The 11,625-nt window shown below is 45.2% G+C and overlaps 1 pseudogene; it reads left to right on the top strand.

Moving 5' to 3' along the window:
* The first annotated feature begins 1,991 nt into the window (after window positions 1–1,991).
* On the top strand, window positions 1,992–2,100 carry LOC138283089 (5S ribosomal RNA; annotated as a pseudogene).
* Window positions 2,101–11,625: the final 9,525 nt, after the last annotated feature.

Raw genomic sequence — 11,625 nt, 5'->3', positions numbered from 1 at the left:
CTTGCTACTTTGTTGCAGTTTCGATCCTTGGCAGAAGTCAAAGAGGAAGATGCAGGGGAACTCTGGTGAGCTCTTGCATTCGTTATCTGAAGAGGAACCTACAGGAGAGAGCCTAAATAGCCCTCAGAGGAGGATTGGCTACCTAACCAGGTAAGAGCCTATCAGGAGGGGTCTCTGACGTCACCTGCTGGCACTGGCTACTCAGAGGCCTCTATTGTGAGCTCACAGCTCTGCATTCAAGATGGCAGAGGTCTGGGACACACAGGAGGAGCTTTGGGCACCACCCCTGGGGTGGTGATGGACAGGGGAGTGGTCACTCCCCTTTCCTTTGTCCAGCTTCGTGCCAGAGCAGGGGCTGGGGGATCCCTGAACAGGTGTAGACTGGTTTATGCAAGGAGGGCACCATCTGTGCCCTTCAAAGCATTTCCAGAGGCCAGGAGAGGCTACTCCTCTCAGCCCTTAACATTCATTTCCAAAGGGAGAGGGTGTTACACCCTCTCTCAGAGGAAATCCTTTGTTCTGCCTTCCTGGGACTGGGCTGCCCAGGCCCCAGGAGGGCAGAAACCTGTCTGAGTGTTGGCAGCAGCAGTAGCTGCAGAGAAAACCCCAGAGAGTTAGTTTGGCAGTACCCGGTGTCCATGCTGGAGCCCCAGGGATGAATGAGATTGGCACCCCAATACCAAATTTGTGTTGGGGGGACAATTCCATGATCTTAGACATGTTACATGGCCATGTTCGGAGTTACCATTGTGAAGCTACATATAGGTATTGACCTATATGTAGTGCACGCGTGCAATGGTGTCCCGCACTCACAAAGTCTGGGGAAATTGTCCTGAACAATGTGGGGGCACCTTGGCTAGTGCCAGGGTGCCTTCACACTTAGTAACTTTGCACCTAACCTTCACTAAGTGAGGGTTAGACATATAGGTGACTTATGAGTTACTTAAGTGCAGTGTAAAATGGCTGTGAAAAAATGTGGACATTATTTCACTCAGGCTGCAGTGGCAGTGCTGTGTAAGAATTGTCTGAGCTCCCTATGGGTGGCAAAAGAAATGCTGCAGCCCATAGGGATCTCCTGGAACCCCAATACCCTGGGTACCTAGGTACCATAGTACTAGGGAATTATAAGGGTGTTCCAGTGTGCCAATTAGAATTGGTGTAAATGGTCACTAGCCTGCAGTGACACTTTAAAAAGCAGAGAGACCATAAACACTGAGGTTCTGGTTAGCAGAGCCTCAGTGATACAATTAGGCACCACACAGGGAACACATATAGGCCACAAACTATGAGCACTGGGGTCCTGGCTAGCAGGATCCCAGTGACACAGGCAAAAGCAAACAGACACACAAGTAACAAGCATTTGCAATGCAACAGGTCTCGCATTTCTCCGAGTTAGAGCTATTAGCAGTTGTAAACTCCCAACCGGACTTTTCTTGCCACATTAAACCTATTTGGAAAAGTGCAATTATCTACGTAACAGGCAAAAGTGCAATTAACTATGTAACAGGGTCGATGTCATGCAAATCGCTCGACTTCTACCAAGTGAGATCGCGCTGCGAAAAAAGATTAAAAGTAGTCCACAAACCGGACGGAAAGCAGCAAGCCTTGCATGTTTTCAGTACTTGGTCGCTGCACTCGAGGAGGGCTAACCACCAGAAAAGGCATGACGTATGCATGCCTTCTACTAAAGAAAGCAAGCAGATTTTGAAAGGCAAGCCCACAAACCAATGAAAAACACTGACGGGACATGGGCGGGGCTCTGAGCCCTTTTCTAACTACTAAAGCGTCTCGCAAACTAAACGCATGCGCAAGCGCATGTGACGCAGGCTCAACCCTAAAAACTGTGTTCCATGTGGATTGGGGCATTGGGCCTCCAGCAGTGAGCGCATGTCCGACTTCCCAAGGGGAGCTTGTGCAGGTGCGATAAAGATCAGTGGGCTCTGGGCAGTGGGCTTGGTGAGCAGAAGAGAGCTGAAACTGCAGCCTTTCCTGCCTACGGTCATACCTCCCTGAATGCGCCTGATCTCAGAAACTAAGCAGGGTTGGGCCTGGTTAGTACTTGGATGGGAGACTGCCTGGGAATACCAGGTGCTGTAGGCATTTTGCCTCTCGCAGATACTAGGTGCTGCACGTCTTAGCTCAATTACACAGCTTCCTCACTAATTTCATTTTCCACTTTTTATTTCCTGCACTCTTTTTTTTCATCTCTTAAAAAAAGAAATAAAAAAGAACAGCAATAACACTAAAATACACACTTTCCAAAGGAAAACTTACAATTATTCTGCACTTTACACTCGGCCCAAGCTGAAGAAAACATTTGCTCCACAACGGGCAAAGGGATCCCTAGCTAAGTCTTTGCTTTCTTGCAGTAAGCATATGCGTGAAGTCTTAAGACCAGATCTCACTTCTTGTGATGTCATTTCCTGTCAGGTCATGGGTTGTGATGCCACTACCTGTGATTCCAGGTGTGATTTCACACGCCGTGGTGTCATGTGCCGTGATGTCACTTGCATAGTGTCTAACTTGGTCAGTCCCCCCACTTATTTTCTTTAAGACTTGTGCCATGAATAAGCCTTTGCCCCCAAGAAATAGTGCTTGAGTCCACTATTGGCAACCAAATGGAAAAAATCAGCACAGCGTGTCGGAAATGTGATAAAAGGACGATGTTGTATTCGGTGTGGAAGAATGAAATAAGTTGCAGACACTAGTGTAACAGAGTCCAAAAGCAGAGCATTCCAGAAACAGGGAATAAAAAGTGGAAAGGTGTGTACAATTTGAGTTGTTGTAAAAGCATTCCAAAGCATTTTCCGGCATTTCATGGCACTGTAACAGGTGTCATTAACTCAACGATCCATTTATCGACCACAGAAAGAATGGGTGAGCAGGGCGTGTGCAGAATAAATCCTGTTCGACATAGGAAAACATCCCAGCAGAGAGCACATTACTCACTGTTGCGTCCTAAGCATTAAACTACAGACCTCTGTCTCTTTCAGCTTCACTTGTATTGTAAGAAGGGGCATTATTTTGCATGTTGTTTGAGAAAGGATTCCAAGATGAAAGATCTGATTTTTCCAACAACTCCTAAATACTTTCTGTGGGACCCTGGTTTAACAAAAGTAAAGAAAAGACTGGCCAACCTCTGCATGTAAGGCATGGCGAATATGTTGCAGATGACACTTACAGAGTGACAGAACCTCTCCATTAAGTGAAAAAAGTGCAAGAAGAGGTAAGTCATTGGCTTGCCTTCCCGTTTATTTGTGGATTTGTTAAGGTAGTGTAGAAGAGATATTTCTCCCGGCCAGAGTGAATGGAGGTGTCACCACTCAGTGGGATAACGAAGAGAGAACTCCGGCAAAGCAGCAACTAATCGTCCTTTGGAGGGGAGAATGAACGCTGCTGTTCAGAAGCAGCTTCTCCCCGGTGACTCCTCCTTTTCATGCCCTAAGGAGGCGCAGCACATGCTGTGTCAGGTCAGGGTTGTCCATTGTAATAGAGTGTGTGAGAGGGGCCGTCTGATAGTCGTTCTAGGTTGTGTGAAGATGAGAGAATCGGACATAACCCAGAGCATTTTAAATAGAGGAGGTAATGAGCATTTTCAATGCAACGGATCATGCATTTTCTCGAGTTAGAGTCATTACCATTGTAAACTCCTAACTGGGCGTTTCTTGCCACACAAATCAAAATGTCTGGGGTCTCCTCCCCATGCTCTCTCAGGCTCCCCTGGTAGTTCCACCCATCCATCTCCTTGGGCTGGGGGGCAGTGGCAGTCCGTCCTTTAGGGCGGAGGGGCTACGCCCGCCCACCTTTTGCCCCTCATGAAGACTGTTTGTCAGGTTGAACAAAGGTCAGCCTGACAGACACTCTTCATGTTCAGGTCAGGCAGCCAGGAGCAGACATGTGCGATTTGCGCAGACTCCTGGCTGCCTGAGTTGAACTTTACTTGGCTGAGAAGGTCACAGCTCCTATGGGCGCGACCTCCTTGGCTCAGCAAAGGTGCCTCGAGGCCCTACCTGGGTGACGAGGAAAGCGTCACCCATTGACACTCGCCCTGGGCGCTTCAGGTTTAAGCCCTGAAGCGCCCAGGGTGAGTGTCAATCACTGACACTTTGTCACAGAGTGGGGTGGGGTCAGCAGTCTCACTGACCCCATCCCACTCTGTGACGAGGCTGGGACTGCTGCCTTACCTCATTGGCTGACCTTAGGTCAGCCAATGAAGGAAGGCAGCAGTCCCAACCCTCCTGGGACCTCTGAGGCTGAAGGTAAGTGTGTATGTGTATGTGTGTGATGTTTTAATTTGAATTTTTGGCACGCACGTGCATGTTTGAGTGTTATGAGTGTTGTTAATGGATGTGCGTGTGTGCGTGTGTGTGTGAAAGAATGAGTGTGTGCGATCTTTTAAAATGAATGTTTGGTGCATGTGTGCATGTTTGAATGGTATGAATGTTGTTAATGGATGTGCATGAGTGCGTGTGTGAAAGAATGAGTGTGTGTGATGCTTAAAATTAATGTTTGGTGCGTGCGTGCATGTTTGAATGGTATGAGTGTTGTTAATGGATGTGTGTGCGTGCGTGTCTGTGTGTGAAAGAATGAGTGTATGTTTGTGTGTGTGTGCCCTGCCCACCCCACTCCCTCCTAAAGCTGCCGGCCGCCACTGCTGGGGGGCCTCCTCTTCCTCCCCCCCGTAACTCGGGCTGGTAAAAATGAAACTATAGGCGTCTTTTAACCGAGGCTCCAGCTGAGGCAAGTTTTGCTGGCTGCTCTGGGTTTTGTTTTCCTCAGTGTCCTCCCCTCCACTCTGGTGCCTTGTATTGCGGGAGGCCGTCCTTCGGAGCTCCACCACGCATGACATGCACTCAGACAGCAAAGTAGTGCTTTCGACAGTGCTGCCAAGCGTCCCTCCTTGTTTAATTAACACTATGCAGCTGGGCTCTGCTCTGGACTGCTGCTTTGTGCAGTGGGCTCCAGGCTGTGTGACCATGGACCTCACTTGGAGTGGCAGCAAGAGAAAGCGAAAAGCATATACATTATCTTACTGACCCTGTGGGACTCAAAACTGCTTATAGCACACAATGCGGTCTGGTTAATGCAGTTTACTTTAAAGTGAGCATTTTATAATGATCCCAGTCACGATGGTTCTGCAGCTGTGACTAATTGTTACTGTATTGCTCACAATCTGGAGGAGGGGGCGGAGTCCACTTCTAGATTGGACTCCAGCCTGGGTTTTACATTTCTCCTAACCGGATGTGCTTTCTCAGCCCTGTTCTCCTTCCCCTCCTTATTTCTTTACTATCAGCTGCAGGAAACATGCATCTCTGATGCCCTACTTCTCAGATAGGGCAGGAGAAATTCCTTGCTCACCCCTGCCCCCATAACAGAGGACACACAGGGTAGCTATGACGTGTTTCCACATTTATTTTGTTTTATCAGGCATTTATGCTTAATAAGCCTGTTCCAGGTAGTTGTTTGTGGCATTTACATTTTCACTCAACACACGGCATTTACATTGTTAGATAGTTCTGTATGTCCCAGTGTATGCTCTCAGCTGATCGCATGTTTCCCCCACACACACACTGTTTACATTTGTGCGATCCTTGTTGTTCTTCACCTCTCCCCCAGGCCTTTCTTCCTCTTTTGATCAGAAATTATCCGTGTCTGCAAAGCCAGCAGTCACATTTTCTTAGCAGAGGGAAATCTCTGGTCGAGGTGGTTTGAAATAAAATGTAGCCACACATTCCTGTGTAACAACGCTTTTTTTGCATGATCTGTGAGTTTTCAACAATGATAAAGTTTTGCCCTAGGTGACATCCTCAAGCAGCAACTGTGACCCATTAAGGAAGGGTCCTTATTAAGTGAGTGTACCAGCGGAAATCTATCTTGTTGAGCGATGACATTTGACTTTGTTTCTCGCATTCCCATGTGTTTTCTTTGGATGCTGTAGAGCTTTTCTTCATTTTTTATTAGTCCATATTTTTTTTTTCCATCAGCTGCAGAAAACATGCATCTCTGATGCCTGCATATTGGATAGGGCAGGAGAAAAGCCTCGCTCGCCCCTCCCCCCATTACAGAGGATGCACAGGGTAGTTTTGCCGGGTTTCCACAACTCGTTATTGTTTCATGATACATTTATGCTAACTGTTCCTGTTCCAGGTAGTTGTTTGTGGCATTTTCATTTTCACTCCACACACAGCATTTACTTTTTTTGCATTGTTCTGCATGTCTATGCATCTCTCAGCTGACGGTAAGTTTACCCCCCCCGCCCCCACACACACACTGTTTACATTTTTGCGATCCCTGCTGTTCCTCTCCCCTCCTCCAGGCCTTTCTTCCCTTTTTCAGCAGAAATGATCCATGTCTGCACAGCTAGCAGTCACATTTTCTTAGCGTAGGGAAGTCTCTGATCGAGGTGGGTTGAAAAAAATGTTGCCATACATTCCTGTGCAACAATACTTTATTTTTGCATGATCCGTGAGTTTACAATGACAAAGCATTTCCCCAGGTGACATCCCCAGTCAGCAGCTGTGACCCATTAAGGAAGGGCCCTTATTAAGTGAGTGTACAGGGGAAAATCTATCTTGTTGCGAGATAACATTTTACTTTGTTTCTCACATTCCCACATGTTTTCTTTGGATGCGGTAAAGCGTTTCCTCTTTGTTTTTTACTGGGCCATATTTTTTTCCATCAGCTGCAAAAAACATGCATCTCTGATGCCTACTTCTTGGCTACGGCAGGCGAAAGGCCTTGCTCGCCCCTCCCCCCATTACAAAGGATGCACAGGGTAGCTTTGTCGGGTTTCCACATCTCTTTATTGTTTCATCAGACATTTATGCTTACTAAGCCTGTTCCAAGTAGCTGTTTGTGGCATTTTCATTTTCACTCCACACATGGCATTTACATGTTCTGTATGTCTCAGTGTGTGCTTTCAGCTGATGGCATGTTTTCCCCCCCACACACACTTTTTACATTTTTACGATCCTTGCTGTTCCTCACCCTTCCCCCAGTCCTCTCTTCCCCTTTTCGGCAGAAATGATCCATGTCCACACAGCTTGCAGTCACATTTTCTTAGTGGAGGGTAATCTCTGATCGAGGTGGGTTGAAGCAAAATTTCGCCATACATTCCTGTGCAGCAAAACCTTTTTTTGCATGATCTGTGAATTTACCACAATCTCAAAGTTTTGCACCATGTGACATCCCCACGCAGCTGGTGTGACAGATTAAGGAAGGGTCCTTATTAAGTGAGTGTACCAGTGAAAATCTATCTTGTTGTGAGATACAAATTTACTTTGTTTCTCTCATTCCTGTATCTGCTGCACTGCTGCTGTGCTGTATCTACGCTGTGTGCGAGGGAATTTTGCACTGCTGCTGTGCTGTATTTGCTGTGTGTGAGGAAAGCTTGCACTGCTGTTACCTCTGCTCTATCTGCTGCGTGTGTGAGGGAAGCTTGCATTGCTGCTGTGCTGTATCTACTGTGAGTGAGGGAAGCTTGCTCTGGTTCTGCGTGTGCTGTATCTGCTGTGTGTGAGGGAAGCTTGCACTGCTGCTGTGCTTTATTTGCATTGTGTGTGAGGGAAATTTGTGCTGCTGCCTGTATTGTATCTGCTCTGTGTGTGAGGGAGGCTTGCAATGCTGCTGTGCTGTATCTGCTCTGTTTGTGAGGGAAGTTTGTAGTGCTGCCGTGCTTTATCTGCTGTGTGAGAGAGAAGCAGGCCTTGTACCTTTTCTGTGAGGGAGCATGCACTGCTGCCTGTACTGTATCTGCTGTGTGTGAGGGAAGCATGCATGGTACATTCTCTGTGAAGAAAACTTGCATTGTACCTTTTGTGTGAGAGAAGCTTTTATTGTACCTTCTCTGTCAGGGAAGCTTGCATTGTACCTTCGGTGGGAAAGAAGCTTGCATTGTACCTTCTCTGTCAGGGAAGCTTGCATTGTAATGTCCCTGTTGGGGAAGTTTGCATTGTACCTTCCCTGTGATGGAAACTTGCATTTTACCTTTTGTGTGTGGGAAGCTTGCATTGTACCTTCTGTGTAAGGGAAGCTTGCATTGTACCTTCCATGAGAGGGAAGCCTGCATTATACCTTCTGAGTGAGGGAAGCTTGCATTGTACCTTCTGTGTGATGGAAGTTTACATTGTACCTTCTCTGTGAGAGATGTTTGCATTGTATTTCCCTGTGAGGGAAGCTTGCATTGTACCTTCTGTGTGAGGGAAGCTTGCATTGTACCTTCTCGGTGGGGGAAGCTTCCATTGTACCTTCTTTGTGAGAAAAGCTTCCACCAGTGCCTAAATAAACTACCTATCCCTCTCTATCTTCCTTTCAGCTCTCACCCATATATATATTCACCATGCCACATAATCCCACTTCACAAATGCACTCCATACCACACAATTCCACAACTAACAATTAAAATGCAAGCCACAAATTTCTACTCCACACCACATACATGCCCTACATTCCAAACCAAAACACATAAATAAAAGACATTGTTATTTACAGTGCCAATAGCTCTAATTCTCTCAAATGCGAGACCTTTTGCACTGCAAATGCTTGTTGCTTTTTCTATGTGTGCTGCATTCTGCTGCACACATAGAAGAAGCAAAATGCCATGGATGATTGTTTATGTGCAGTTAGGTGTGCAAATAACAATCACGCCCGTCAGCACAGACACACTTGCACTATGGTGCAAGGATGCCTGCGTTGGCACAGGCTGCTGAATTTAGCACCGGCATGGAGGAAACACAGGGGTGTGCTATATTCTTGTAAATACGGCGCATCCCTGCATTTCAAAACTGACGGGCACTGCTAATTTTGCTGCAGTACCACGCAGCACCAGTTTGGTGATAAGTGAAAGTATCACCAGTTTGGTGATAGGTGAAAGATAAAAAGTTCAGCCATGCAAGAAATAATAGCCTGCCCAATACCAGAATAACTCCCTGGCTTTCCGGTATATTTTGCCCAGTTATAGGGGGGGCTAGGTTATTCCCAATTGATCTGGCAGAGGGTACTCCTACTATGCTCTCAATAGTGTAGGTTGAAACGAACGGACAGGAGTGTACCAACACAGTAACATTATCATGGCTGAACTTTTTAGCTTTTTTACCACTTTTATAATGTTTCATATATCTGATAATCGCACCTCCTGCTTTCTTGGCAGAAATGCAATTCTTGCAAGAAATTTCGGAAAATATATTTTCATATCTTTCTTGTGTCTTACCTTGGCTATGAAAAGTGAAAACAAAAGGGTAGATTTGTTTCCACAACTTCGTTGGGATTCTGAGTAGTCATTTTTGAGGTTGCATATACCCTATAGTACCCTGGTAAGTTTAAGCTTTCATATGGGGCACTGTGAGCTAGCTAGGAATTGTGTCAACACTGCCTGATGGTATAGATGGTCTGAGTCCCTATATCCTGAAGTTTATGTTGACCTGATACACAGTCCTACTTAATTCAAAGGAACTGTGTAACATGACAGCACCAATGTTCTAGGGTAGGTACTTATTTAATGGGTCTCCTGCTTAGTTCTTACATATGCCCAAAGTCTTCCTTTTCACCTTCATACCAAGACTTTTATGGTATTAGGGATTAATCCTCCATAGCTTAATAAGAAACCTCTATTTTAGTCTGTAGGTTGTTCAAGCGTGAACCTTCAAAAGGATCACTCCAGCATTGTATTTCCTCACTGAATCATATTCTTTAAAATAACAAATACAATTAACATTCTGGTTAATTGTAGACATGCTGTTACAACACTTTAGGGGCACAGGGACTCCTTCTTATGGGTGGAGATGTTAAATTTCATGGTAGATGCTCACAAAATATATAAATACAACGTTTTGTATTAATGGATCAATTTTTATGCAGCAGATGCAAATACACAAACATTTCACATATACACTAAGGCTGCAGCAGCTAACCAATACAGGCCTTATAAAAAATTAGAAATAGCATTAACATTTCAGGAACATCATAATTCCAAAGTGCCCTTCCATGTACACTGTAACATACAAGACTGGGTCTCCTCAGCAATGATGGAGCGACCTGGCCAGTCCTAGCTGGCCACACCCCTTACCCAAATTTAGTACCATTAAATGATGGTGAACTATGTACCCTGTACACAGGTCTGATTAGACTATATAGACATTTAGCACAGTTTGTTATGCATACAAAAACAACTGCCCCAGCAAGAGCTGTTCAAGCCGTGCACCCACAATTAGCTGTTCCTGCAATTTTCCATTCACTAGTAACACAATTATGAGTAAAGTTTCCACCACACAGAAGGATATTCTTTATAAATTGTGCAGAAAACAAACAAGCTTGAAGCAGTGTTTCCCCTTACAGGACCCAAAGATAAACACAGAATTCTCACAATGTGTTTACCACTTGGTATGGTTTCCCTATTGGAGACTGTGCCACCTGGGGCACAGTCTTTACTGTGTTATATACCCTATCACAAGGTACACCATCAATAGCTGTTTTGTCTGAAATAATAAAACAGATTCAAAATGAATATGGGGCTACACCTGCCCTGGATTTGGGGTTGACATTAATTGGCAACTTGGGCACAGTGTCCTCAATAATGTTAAATAATATTAAAAGGGAGGCAGCAGGCGCTGTCAGTATGCCAATGCCTCACAAAGCTTCCTGCAGTGGACCAAGAGTGCGAACTACAGTAGGTCAAGATAAAATGGGAGCCAGGCCTGATAGTCCACAGCTTAAAGGCAAATTTGAAGCAGATAATTCCAAACGGCACCTGAGTCTTCTAAAAAAGAGACTGGGCCAAACAAAACATAAAGATAAAATGAAAACACTGGGTGGATCTCCGCAACTGGTGCCCACTGAAAAGCATTATAATTTATCTATCCATGATACACCTAACCAGCCTGATAGATTCCAGTATATTGATACACATCCTTCTCGTTCACTCCAGGACTCACCAGAAAAATTATTTGCGAGAGGAGGACGAACAAATGCAGGCTTGAAGAGTATGCAACACCCCAAACGGACTCACAGCACTCATCTGACATCATTTTAAAAATGGAAGAGAAACTTCAACAACAAAAAACACAGTTTAAAAAGAAGAAAGTGGCAGGTATTTCAGCTACATATGTCACACATATTGAGAATGCCCCTTTAGAACAAGACATGGGCATTGACACTGCTAAACAGCCCAGCAGAGGTCAATAGTTTGCCACAATCTCCAAGAGTTTCCGGTTTCGAGAGCAACTAGTGAATTCATTCCAGCTGAAATACCAGGTCAGTGGGTAAGCCTTCTGACAGGCTTTCTGATTTGGACATCCAAATTGAGGCGACATACCGGATACTATTAAAAGTATTTTCTGTGAAAAAGTAACATATACAAATGGCATTCTCTTGACTGAGGTAGATTGGCTGCCTGAATTTGTTAGAAAAGTCCCACAAGGAGTAGATGTAATTTTACCTTCTTTCTCTGTTCTTGTCTCTGAAGCAGTTAAACCAGTGTATGCCGAACTTACGGCTCTTGCACAAGACCCAGCATTATACCGCAATCATGAAGGTTGGGATAAGGGTTCCCTTTACCATATAAAAAAAACTCTATGTTCTAGCTCACAAGGACAACCATAATATCCAATTAAACATGAAGCAAAAGCTCCT

The sequence above is a fragment of the Pleurodeles waltl genome, chromosome 2_2 (genome assembly GCF_031143425.1).
Source record: "Pleurodeles waltl isolate 20211129_DDA chromosome 2_2, aPleWal1.hap1.20221129, whole genome shotgun sequence".
Lineage (NCBI taxonomy): Eukaryota > Metazoa > Chordata > Amphibia > Caudata > Salamandridae > Pleurodeles > Pleurodeles waltl.
The sequence above is the reverse complement of the archived record's forward strand: the minus strand, read 5'-3'. Positions and strand labels throughout refer to the sequence as shown.